General features: G+C 41.3%; 1 long non-coding RNA gene across 1 annotated transcript in view; it reads right to left on the reverse strand.

Moving 5' to 3' along the window:
• LOC107182431 overlaps positions 1–9,588 on the reverse strand; it is a 10,529-nt gene extending 941 nt beyond the window's left edge. Inside the window, exons 1-2 of the long non-coding RNA XR_001513147.1 lie at positions 9,556–9,588; positions 904–906 (exon numbers count right to left, since the gene is read on the reverse strand). This is a non-coding gene — a long non-coding RNA (uncharacterized LOC107182431). The remainder of the gene's footprint in view (positions 1–903; positions 907–9,555) is intronic.
• Between the last annotated feature and the right edge of the window lie 522 nt (positions 9,589–10,110).

Below are 10,110 nucleotides of genomic sequence, written 5' to 3' on the forward strand. Positions count from 1 at the left end.
TTTCCCTTAAAAAAAGAAGGCAAGTTTTCTAAGAGCTTTCTGAATAATATCAGAAAAATCCACAAACGGTTTGCATGTGTCAAATCCTCTCGCACACACATAAACTGGCATGGGAAAACTAGGCTTGTCCTCAAGAAAGGAGGCACTTCCCACAAAGAGTACAGTATTCAAGGCGCAAAATCTGCTGCGTGAACATCCTTTAGAGAGAATACAAAGTTTTAAAATTCACATTATTTGCTAATACTGCAAAAGGAGCAGTTATGGGAAGTTATACTGTCATACTCTCACTTTCTAGAAGAGCAGGTGAAAGTAATCAGACTTTGCCCTGGCCAGGTGGCTCAGTTGGTTGGAGCTTCATCCCGTGCACTGAAAGGTCACTGGTTCAATTTCCTGTCAGGGCACATACTTAGGTTGCGGGTTCTATCCCCGGTGGGGCACCTACAGAAGGCAATCAATTGTGCGCGATCTCTCGCTCTCTCTCTCTTCTCTCTCTCTCTCTCTTTCTTTCTCCCCCCTGTCTAAAATCAATAAGGATATCCTCAGGTGAGGATTAAAAAAAATAAGTAATCAGATTGTGCACTCTCTATGCCATTTTCAGGGGACTCAGTTTCTTCCTACAGAAAAGGAAATGATCCTTTTCCTTTAGCCCAGAGCAAGAATGTAATCATAAAAAAATTACAGAATTTAGAGTCAGAAGATCCATTAGGGCCTCTAAGTACAGATAAAACTTTATAAACCCTTTCCCCAAATCCTCTTAAAAAAACAATTTGCTGTTTTCATCATTTCTTTGAAAAATTACATGATGATCTGAGGGACCCGCAATGACAACCCTAGAAGTGCAAAAATGCTATTTACACATAGAACACATAGAACAAGTATCACAAGAAATAAAATAATACAAACACCCTTGCAGTATACTTTAGTGATGACCTGGAGTGTTGCATTTATGAGAAAGGGCAATAATATATGTACTACATTATAAAAATGAGTCCATCATCAAAGGTTTCAAGGTGGGTGTATTCGAAAAACACTAAAGGGAGGGGAGGTGTCGGTGACTTTAAAAGGAACATGTAAGGCTTAATTCCAAACATAAAAAGCACTGGATCTACATTTTCAGAGAAACAAAGAGGGAGAACACTTCCCTGGTTTGTTAGAGTCATTCTCTGCCATGGGGTTATGACACATCATTGTGACACTGATCGATTTTCAGATATGCTGCAAGTAATATGTTTTTAATAATATTTTTAAAAACAAAAGTCTGTAAGTGGTTTATTTATCGGGCCAATTTGTAGTTATTCTCACTCACTTGCATTCCAATGTGCTTTCTTGACTGGAAGAGAGAATTTGGATGAGCTTACAACTTCTTCCCAGAGTCTCCCCATGTACATATGAATGAAGTCCTTTATTCATTCATGTAATCAATCAGTGCTTTCTAAGTTTCTAGAATGTTCCAGGCATTATGGCAGGTGCTATAAATACAAAGATGATTTAAACAAGGCCCTTGCCCTTTGGAGAAGCCATAGGTCTAGTGTGGGAGACAGACATGTAAAAAAAAAAATTGCAACCCAAAGGGATGAATACTCATACAAGTAAATGCAAGGTGATGAGGAAATACTGGAAAGAAAATAATTTTTTTCTGGATTAGTCAAGGAAGACTGCACACAATTAGCTTAGTTGAGCTATTTCAAACAGGATTACTGGGAGTTCCGGCAGATGGAGAAAGAGGGAGGGACTTTATAATTTACTCTCTAGGAAGTGCAAAGACATTGGAGTTATTCTTTTTGTTGTTGCGTGTGGCTTTTTTAAAAGAAGGAGAGCAGCATGACCAGATTCGTTTTTCAGAAAGCTAATCTTGGTGATAATAAGGAGGACGTCTGGGAGAGGAGAGAAACTGGAAGCGGGAATTCCCGTTAGAAGGTTATTGTGTCAATGCCTGAGAAGTGAGGGCCTGAGCTAAGCAGTACCAGTAGAAATGAAAAGGCTGAGACAGAATCAAGTGATATTTAAGCGACAGGATAATCAGTAAGACTCGATGACTGATTGGATTCAGGAGCTAAGGGAGAGATAAATTAGTCAAAAAAATGACTCCGAGTTTTCTAGCGTGGGTGATTTAATAGATATTGATATTATTAATCAAAGAAAGAGAATGCAGCCAGCACAATAGGTTTCCTGCATAAAAGATAATGAGCTTTGTTTGGGACATTTTATGTTGGGGAGCACAAGAGACTTGGTTGGAAAGTTATAAGGAGGACATTCTGATAAAAGGGAAGTCTGTGTTTATGGGAATTCCGGTTTAGGGGAGACTTAGGGGAGTGTCTAAGGCGGCGCCCCTAATTATTCCTTGACCTTTCGCACAAATATGTGCATGTGCAGACCCCCGGGTGTTTACTGGAATCCTTATGCTTAACCCCTGGAGGCCCTGACCCTCTCGCACAAACTGTGTCTGAGTGATGTGTTCATCCGTCGTTCAGGGGCTGCTGGTCAACCCCGGCAACTTTAGGTTTGAGATGGGTCATTCAAGCAGAGCTGTTCAGTAAAGAGACACGTGCAATCAGATTTCACGAAAGAAATCTGGGCACCAATACAGATCAAGAGCCAGAAACATATAAGGTTGTAGCTAAAGTGTAGAACGGGATGAGATCACCCAAGAAAGGTGACAACAGAAAGGAATCTAGGCCAGAACTCCGAGGAACATCAAGCCTTTGATGGGGGGGTGGGAGACAGGAGCAAGGAAAGCTGAGAAAACAGCACTATGTACTAAAAGACAGAGGAGAGAGAGAGAGAGAGAGAGAGAGAGAGAGAGAGAGAGAGAGAGAGAGAAGAGAGAGAGAAATTTTAAGAAGAAAATTGGTGCCATTACTACATGCCCAAGAAAATTAGAATGCATATGCAAAAGGAGACACTGAGTTTTTAGCAAACAGAGGGTTATGAAATGATCCTGGACACAGTGATGGTGAACCTATGACATGCGTGTCAGAGGTGACACGCGAACTCATTTTTTTTGGTTGATTTTTCTTTGTTAAATGGCATTTAAATATGTAAAATAAATATAAAAAATATACGTTTTTGTTTTACTATGGTTGCAAATATCAAAAAATGTCTGTATGTGACACGGCACCAGAGTTAACTTAGGGTTTTTCAAAATGCTGACACGCCGAGCTCAAAAGGTTCGCCATCACTGTGAGCCTCCTCAGTAGGGTGGTGGAAGCAGAAGTCCGGAGGCATAAGGATAGCTTCCGAGGTTCACGAAAGGGGATTTAAAAGATAAGCTACCACCCACTAGACTTAAATTTTAAAAAGAAAAAGTAAAAGGTAGCACACACCTCCCATGGAAATAATGGTTCCTCCCACAATTAAGTTTCCAGGCTGGTTACCAATACATCAACTGCGGGGGAGGCGCAGGAGAGGGAAAAAAAACCGTCTTTTCAGTAAGATCCTGTTTGCCAGTTTTTAAGGTGCAGATATTTAGTCCTTGTCTGTTGCATTCACCTTTACGTTCTACTTCGTGGTGATGCCTTAAGGCCCAAGGCTGCGACTCTGCAAATTATTTTTCCAGCGGATTCCTTTGCAGAAGGTTCCCTTAGGCTTCATGGCTAGGGGCGCTCCGGAATGGCGAGGCTGGAGCAGGGAGACCCGGGAGACTGTGTTCCTTCCTGCTTCCTTCCTAGGCCCGTATGCAAACCATCCCAGCGCTGGCTCTTCCCCAGGGCGAGGCATGGGTTCCGGTGTCCAGATCCAGCCCGGCTGTGTCCCCAAGAGGCCGCAGCAGCAGCAGCAGCAGCAGCTGGCCCGCGCCCTCTCCCGAGAATCCGGATCCGGCTCTATGTGGACCCGGCTCCACGCGCCTAGGTTCTGGTAACCCCAATCTAGCCCTATTCTTCTCTGAGGCCAAAGAGGGAAAACTGCTTTCCAAGATGGGGAAGAGAAGGGAAGGGCCGCATTCAGGGGCAGGCGCCAGCGTTCTGTTTTGGATACGATTGTTCGATGCCTTGGAGATTAATATCGTGTTTACAATGCTGAGCGCTTTTTATCCCTCATGTATTCAATTGACGGGGGGCGGGGGGATATACATCTCCCATCATGAATGGGAACTGGCTGTGCTACATTTTGTTTCCCGTTGGAGACAGCGCTGGACTGAAGGAGCATAGTGGCGCTGGTGTTTGTACCGTTTCTGATTGGTTATCTGACCTTCAACAAGTCATCTCTTCCTTCTCTCAGACCTAGTTTTCATGTTTTTCAAAGGAGGACATTCATTATACTTTGATGGTCGCTAAAAAAATGTCATTGCTGTTTGTGGCGGGAGGTAGAGAATGGGCTGAAGACGTTGAACTATTAATAGGTAAGTGGTGAGGGGGTAGGAACCGGGGGTGAGCACTTCTAAGAGTACAAGTTGGTATCTTGTAGAAACCGGCACTGTGCTGAGATTTTAAGGCACTTTATGTGTGTGAGTTAGGCTGGTGCTGTGGTTAAGAACACCGATTTAAATGTCAAACAGACTGGTCTGATTTGTTCAGATCTGCTTTTATTTTTTTAAAGCTTTATTGTTGAAGATATTACATATGTCTCCCTTTTTCCCCCGTTGACCTCTTCTAGCCCGCCTCTGCTCCCCCGTCCCAGGCCTTCACCACCCTATCGTCTGTGTCAAAGACGGACACAGCCTCCTGGCTCTGGAATGATAAGTCATTTAAGCTTTCTGATTCTCAGCTTCGTCATCATTAACATCAGTCTACCTCTTTTGTAAAATAGAAGTAGAAGGTGATTGGATATGAAGCAGTAAGAAAAACAGCTGCATTCAGCATTCAGATATTTATCTGTTTATTGAAACTGCTTTTAAATGCTACACCTGCATGGCCCATGTGGAAAGATACGTTTCAGCCCCCATCTGAACAGGGGCCCCCAAACACACACTATTATATCTGATATTCTAGTAATGAGGAATATGTCAGGACCTTCTTCTACTCATTGGTGGGTTCATTTGGAAAGAATGAAATGTTCCAGGATTTCATCAAATTACTTAGGCAGAAAGCATATATCCTTGTGAATGCTGAGTTAATATATTTACTTTCCTTACTGTTGTATTAAGAAAAAAGCACCTTAAGAATTTTTTTTTCTTGACTCGCTAAGGTATACTCCTCAGTTGTCAAGAAAAAAAAAGGATGTGGTACATCGGGATCTAGACGGAATATAAGAAACTATATTCATAGACGTATGAGTGATGGTTTTTCCATTACAGGGTTCATTTGCATAGAGTACTGTGGCACACAGACCAATTTTCCCCTCGAAGATACTGCATTTCTTAGCATTTCTGGCCAGTGAGAAGTGATAGAAAAAAAATAAGAGCAAGACCATCATCTTTCTGACATAAAGAAAACGATTGTTTAAACTCCCCATGCTTACTTTCTAAATATTATTCTGCTGTGCTAGCTTATCTCTTGGTCTTAAAATAGAATTTTGCAAGCACCATTTACATCCTTATGTCAGTCCTTTACCACAAAACAAGTGAAAATTAAATTCAGTCCCTGGGTTCAAAAACTTCAGGATAGATTTCTAAGCCCAAAAGTAAGATGATAGTTCGCCTCCTTAGACGAAGGTACATTTGGGTAGATTAACAGGTTCTGCACCCATCCCACACCTACATACCCACACTCACAGGCACACTTCTCCCTATAACTGAGGCATATGCAAGCAATGCAGCCGAGTCTAGGTCCTGAAGGTGCCAGAATAGAAATCAGCCTTCTTTTGCAGTTGCGTTAGCATTTTCAGATCACACAGATTAGTATTTAAGTGTCTGGTTCATCGAATGTAATATGATATATTAGGAAAGAGGTGGGAGAAAAAAGGTGGGAGAAAAAAGGTGGGAGAGATAGTATTTGAACCAATTTGCAAAAACATCTCCTTTGAATGACTAATGCGATGTTCCAAGGTTGAATTTTGCCATTTCTTAAATGTTTTGCTCTAGCAGCATATTTACAACCTATGCTGAGAATGAAAAGTTGAATATGTGGAGGATATGAGACAGCAACAAAATTTTATTTCAAAACTTTTCTGCCAGCTTTTAAGAACCAACCTTGAAATTAAATGTTAGCTCTTGCATATTCTAGGTGGGATAATAAGCAGGTTTTCATGTTCTTTGCTTTAAAAAAAATCTGTGATTTTAGTCATCAAAGAGACATCCTATGGTGAGATATTTAACTATAATGTAATGGTTTGGGCACAGTCTTTTGCTTTTCCAGTGTCTATATTGGTTGACTGAATAATGTTTCTTTGTTTTTAAAGAAAACCCAATCATAGCAAACAATATGGGGCTGTGTTGTTTTTCTGCTTGAATGAAAGACACTAATGCCTATCATTTTTTAACAAACATTTATAGTTGTCAAAAAGCTCTCACTTACATTTCATATATATGTGAGCCTCCTAATATTTACTGCGTGAAAAATAAGAGGGGAGTCTCCCCCTTTTATAGATGATCTGAGCCTCAAAGAAACTGTGACTGACTTGTCCGGAGTCATGTCGTATATCTGTTTAGTGTTATTTGATTACAAGCAAAATAAACTCCGTTCAAATTGACTTAAGGAATAAACAAGTTGTTCATTGGCTCATATAACTAAAAGTCTGCAGGGGTAGGGGATGGAGTAGGAAGGGGTGACCTCCTTCACTTCTGACTAGATTCACAGGTGGAATGATGTCATCATTCTCTCTGTCGTGGTCACTCAGATCTGCTCTTCTCTACATTCTCTTTGTTCTCAGAGAGGCTTAATCCTGGTTGTAGAGAGATGACAGCCAGCAGCTTCAGTCTTATACCCCATCCTCTCAACAGAGCGCATTCATTTTCCCAGTTGAAGCTCATCAGCCTGGCTTCAGCCAGAGATATGGAATGTGCTGATGGGCCAGACCTCGGTGCCACACCTCCAGCTCCATGATCAATCATGGGAAATTAGTAATTTATAATACTAGTAACAAGGAAGAAATTAATAACAGAAAATAAATAATTCCCAAAAAGGAAAATCAGTCCAAAATTACCAAAAGAGGGAAGAGATATTGGGCAGGCAACAACATTACATATAGCTATTAAGCAGGACAGCAAGGATGCAAAGATAGTCTGCTGGAATTCACAACGTTCCCTCCTTATACTTTATTATGCTGCCTCTGTATATCAGATGGCAAGTACTATGCTGTTTTACGCAGTACACTTATAAGTCAAAAATGATCATAAGATCTATTGGTGCCACAGTAGGAAATTGCTGCACTGGGTAGAAATAATCATAACGAGAATGACTAGCATGTGTAAAAAATTAACATTCAATCTCCCCAAGGCAGAACACTGAGCGAACCAATTCTAATGAAGGTATCATTTCCAATTCTAATTTGTTTTGTCATTAACATTAAAGATCCCTGTTTCACAGAGACCAGGACAGAGGCCGAGGTGTCTCTTATTGGCAACACCTTCCACAGATGCCTCCCTAGCTGCACCAACCCACTTAGTTCTCATTCTGCATCAGTCCATGTCAAGAACTGTTTATGTTGGGTTCTGAAGGGGATAAGAGATAAGCAGTATCCGGATCTGTCAGCAAGTAATTTGAAATTTAGTGGGAATTTGAAGATGAGATTGGGAATTAGGTGGCCTTATAAATAACTACAATGGAAGGTACATTATAAATTTGTGTGAGTCCCTAAGTACTATGGAAATTAATAGAAGACAGAAAATCCCCCTTGTGGAAAGGAGCGGGAAAGACTTTATGGAGGAAGTGCTGGCATTTAAATGAGGTCTGCAAAGAGGGGGTAAGGTTTTGACATAGATCTGAGGTGGAGTTAATACCGTGAGCAGAGGAATGGAGGTTAGGAAGCAAAAAGCATGATCAAAAAACAGTTCCTCGTCAAATTGGCAAGAGTATGTGGTATGTACGTGATAAAATTGGAAACAAGCCTGGAAATGTTTGGAACCCTACTGTGAGTTCCCTTTAGTGCTAGGCCTCTGAGTCCATATATTAATTGTGTAGGCACTAGGGAACCATTGAATATTTTTGAGCAAGGGAGTAACATAATTATTTCTTTACCTTAGAAAAATGAATCTGGAAATGATTACAGAATGGAATTTCCTGGTTTTCATGCCAAATTAGCCCGAAACTCCTAATTTCACTTTTAATTTGGGAGGATGTGGGCCAAAACAAAAGACTCCTAAACTTCCAGTTGTTAAGCCCAGATTTCAGGATCCCCAAAAGACCACCAGGGGGCGCCGAGTCCGATGCTCCCCCCACACTCGCAGACGCAGGGGCAAGCGGCAGAGAGAGAGCTGGCTCTGTGGGAAGAGGGGTTTTATAGGGGGAGGCGAGCGGACTGTGGGCCCTGCCAATTGGCCAGGTGCAAGTCGGGTTCTTGTTACACAGGATGTGGTTGTGTCTATGGCACACACTTCCCTTGATCGTCATTGGTTAGTTTAAAGAGCAGAGGCTTGGGCTTCCGGGAAGAAGCTCCTTGCCGAGCATGTGGCTAATGGCTGCTGCCTAAATATGGAGGATCTGGGGTAAGATGGAGGGTGTAGCCCTCGCCCTCTCACCAGTCTTCTGACACAAGTTCGAGTCCCTTTCTTACTTTGATCCTTCTGTTTCCAAATCTCAACACATTCTTGAATAGCCTTCTGCGAATTTTCTACCATATTTCCTACATTGGTCAGATGTTTCCAATCCATCATGAGGTCACTATCCAACCCCTGATATAGAAGATGCCCAGCTTTAGTTTATTGCAAAATCTGCACTTAAATCCTAGACAAGCATTAAGGCCCAGATAACGAGTCAGCTCTTCTATGAAGCATTAATCTACAGGCACACTCCCTTTTAAGTCCCACAGCATTTATTAGCAGTATCACTCTTTTGGAAATTACCATGTATTGTTACTCGGTTGTTCTCAATTGCAAATGCCTTTAGAATAGAGCTATCAAACAACCAGCCTATGTTAACTGAGCACCTCCCATGTATCAGATGCCATTTGATACTAATGGGAATGTTAAAAACAAACAAGGTAACCCAAGGTTTCTTCTCTTAAAGAGGCTTTATTTTATTGAATCTACTTACAGGGTGGGACAAAAGTAAATTTACAGCCGTTCATATGGAGAGTAATACAATAATTAATAAATAATACAAGAATAAACTCTGTTTTGAGTACTCACAAATGTGCTAGTAGACCTAATTTTGCCTCACTCTGAATTACTTCAGTGTGTGTTCTAAATTTTGATGGATTGAAAAGTCAATGTCAACGCCAAGGACTTCCTAAATTTCTGCCACTTCAAAGTTTCTCTGTTGCTCTGTCTGCTCTCTCGCCCTTCTCTCCAGCCTCAGAGGAAATGGAACACTAGCACTTGTGATCTTGGCCACATCTCATTCAATATGCTCCAGGTTCTTGGCCTTTAGGTCATCGCCTGGTATTTCAAGCATTTTTCAAACATTTTCAGATTCTCCTTTCCCCTTTCCTACCACCCCTCCACTTCTCCTACCCCACACTCAAGTGCAAACCCCCACAGGTCTTCACTAGTCTGAAAAGACCTTTGCTTGAACTTGCTACTTCTTCTACCCATCACTCTACTCCATCCTTCCATCAAGGAATACATTTTTATAAGTGTGGTCTCTACCCACTTCTACACCTGCATTATTCTCTATGGATGCTACTCTTTCAAACTGGTTTCCTATTCACAAATATGTAGGCTTTTTTTCTCAGACTTCATTCCTCCCTGTGATCTTTTCAGCATGTAGCAATTGTTAACGTAAAAAACCAATGAAACCTGTAAAGAATTTTTTAGTTTATTTGAACCAAACTGTGGACATATGCTGGGAAGCAGAACCTCAATGAATTGAGATAATGCTCCGGAGAATGGAGGGTTACATCTGTATTTATACATTGCAATCAAAGGAAAGGGACTTAGGTGGGTTACATGAAATCCATTGGTGATAGATTAAGGAGGTGGGATAAAGCAAAGTGGGGAAACCTCTGGGATAGGGTAAAAAGTGAAATGATGGACATGTGCTTCTTTTTACACAGATGGATACAGGATAGTTTAACACAGTTAACAGTTAACAATTAACTTGATAAAATAACAATGAGGGAATGTCTGGGTGCCAT

This window comes from Myotis davidii, unplaced genomic scaffold (genome assembly GCF_000327345.1).
Source record: "Myotis davidii unplaced genomic scaffold, ASM32734v1 scaffold1416, whole genome shotgun sequence".
NCBI classification, from domain to species: Eukaryota; Metazoa; Chordata; class Mammalia; order Chiroptera; family Vespertilionidae; genus Myotis; species Myotis davidii.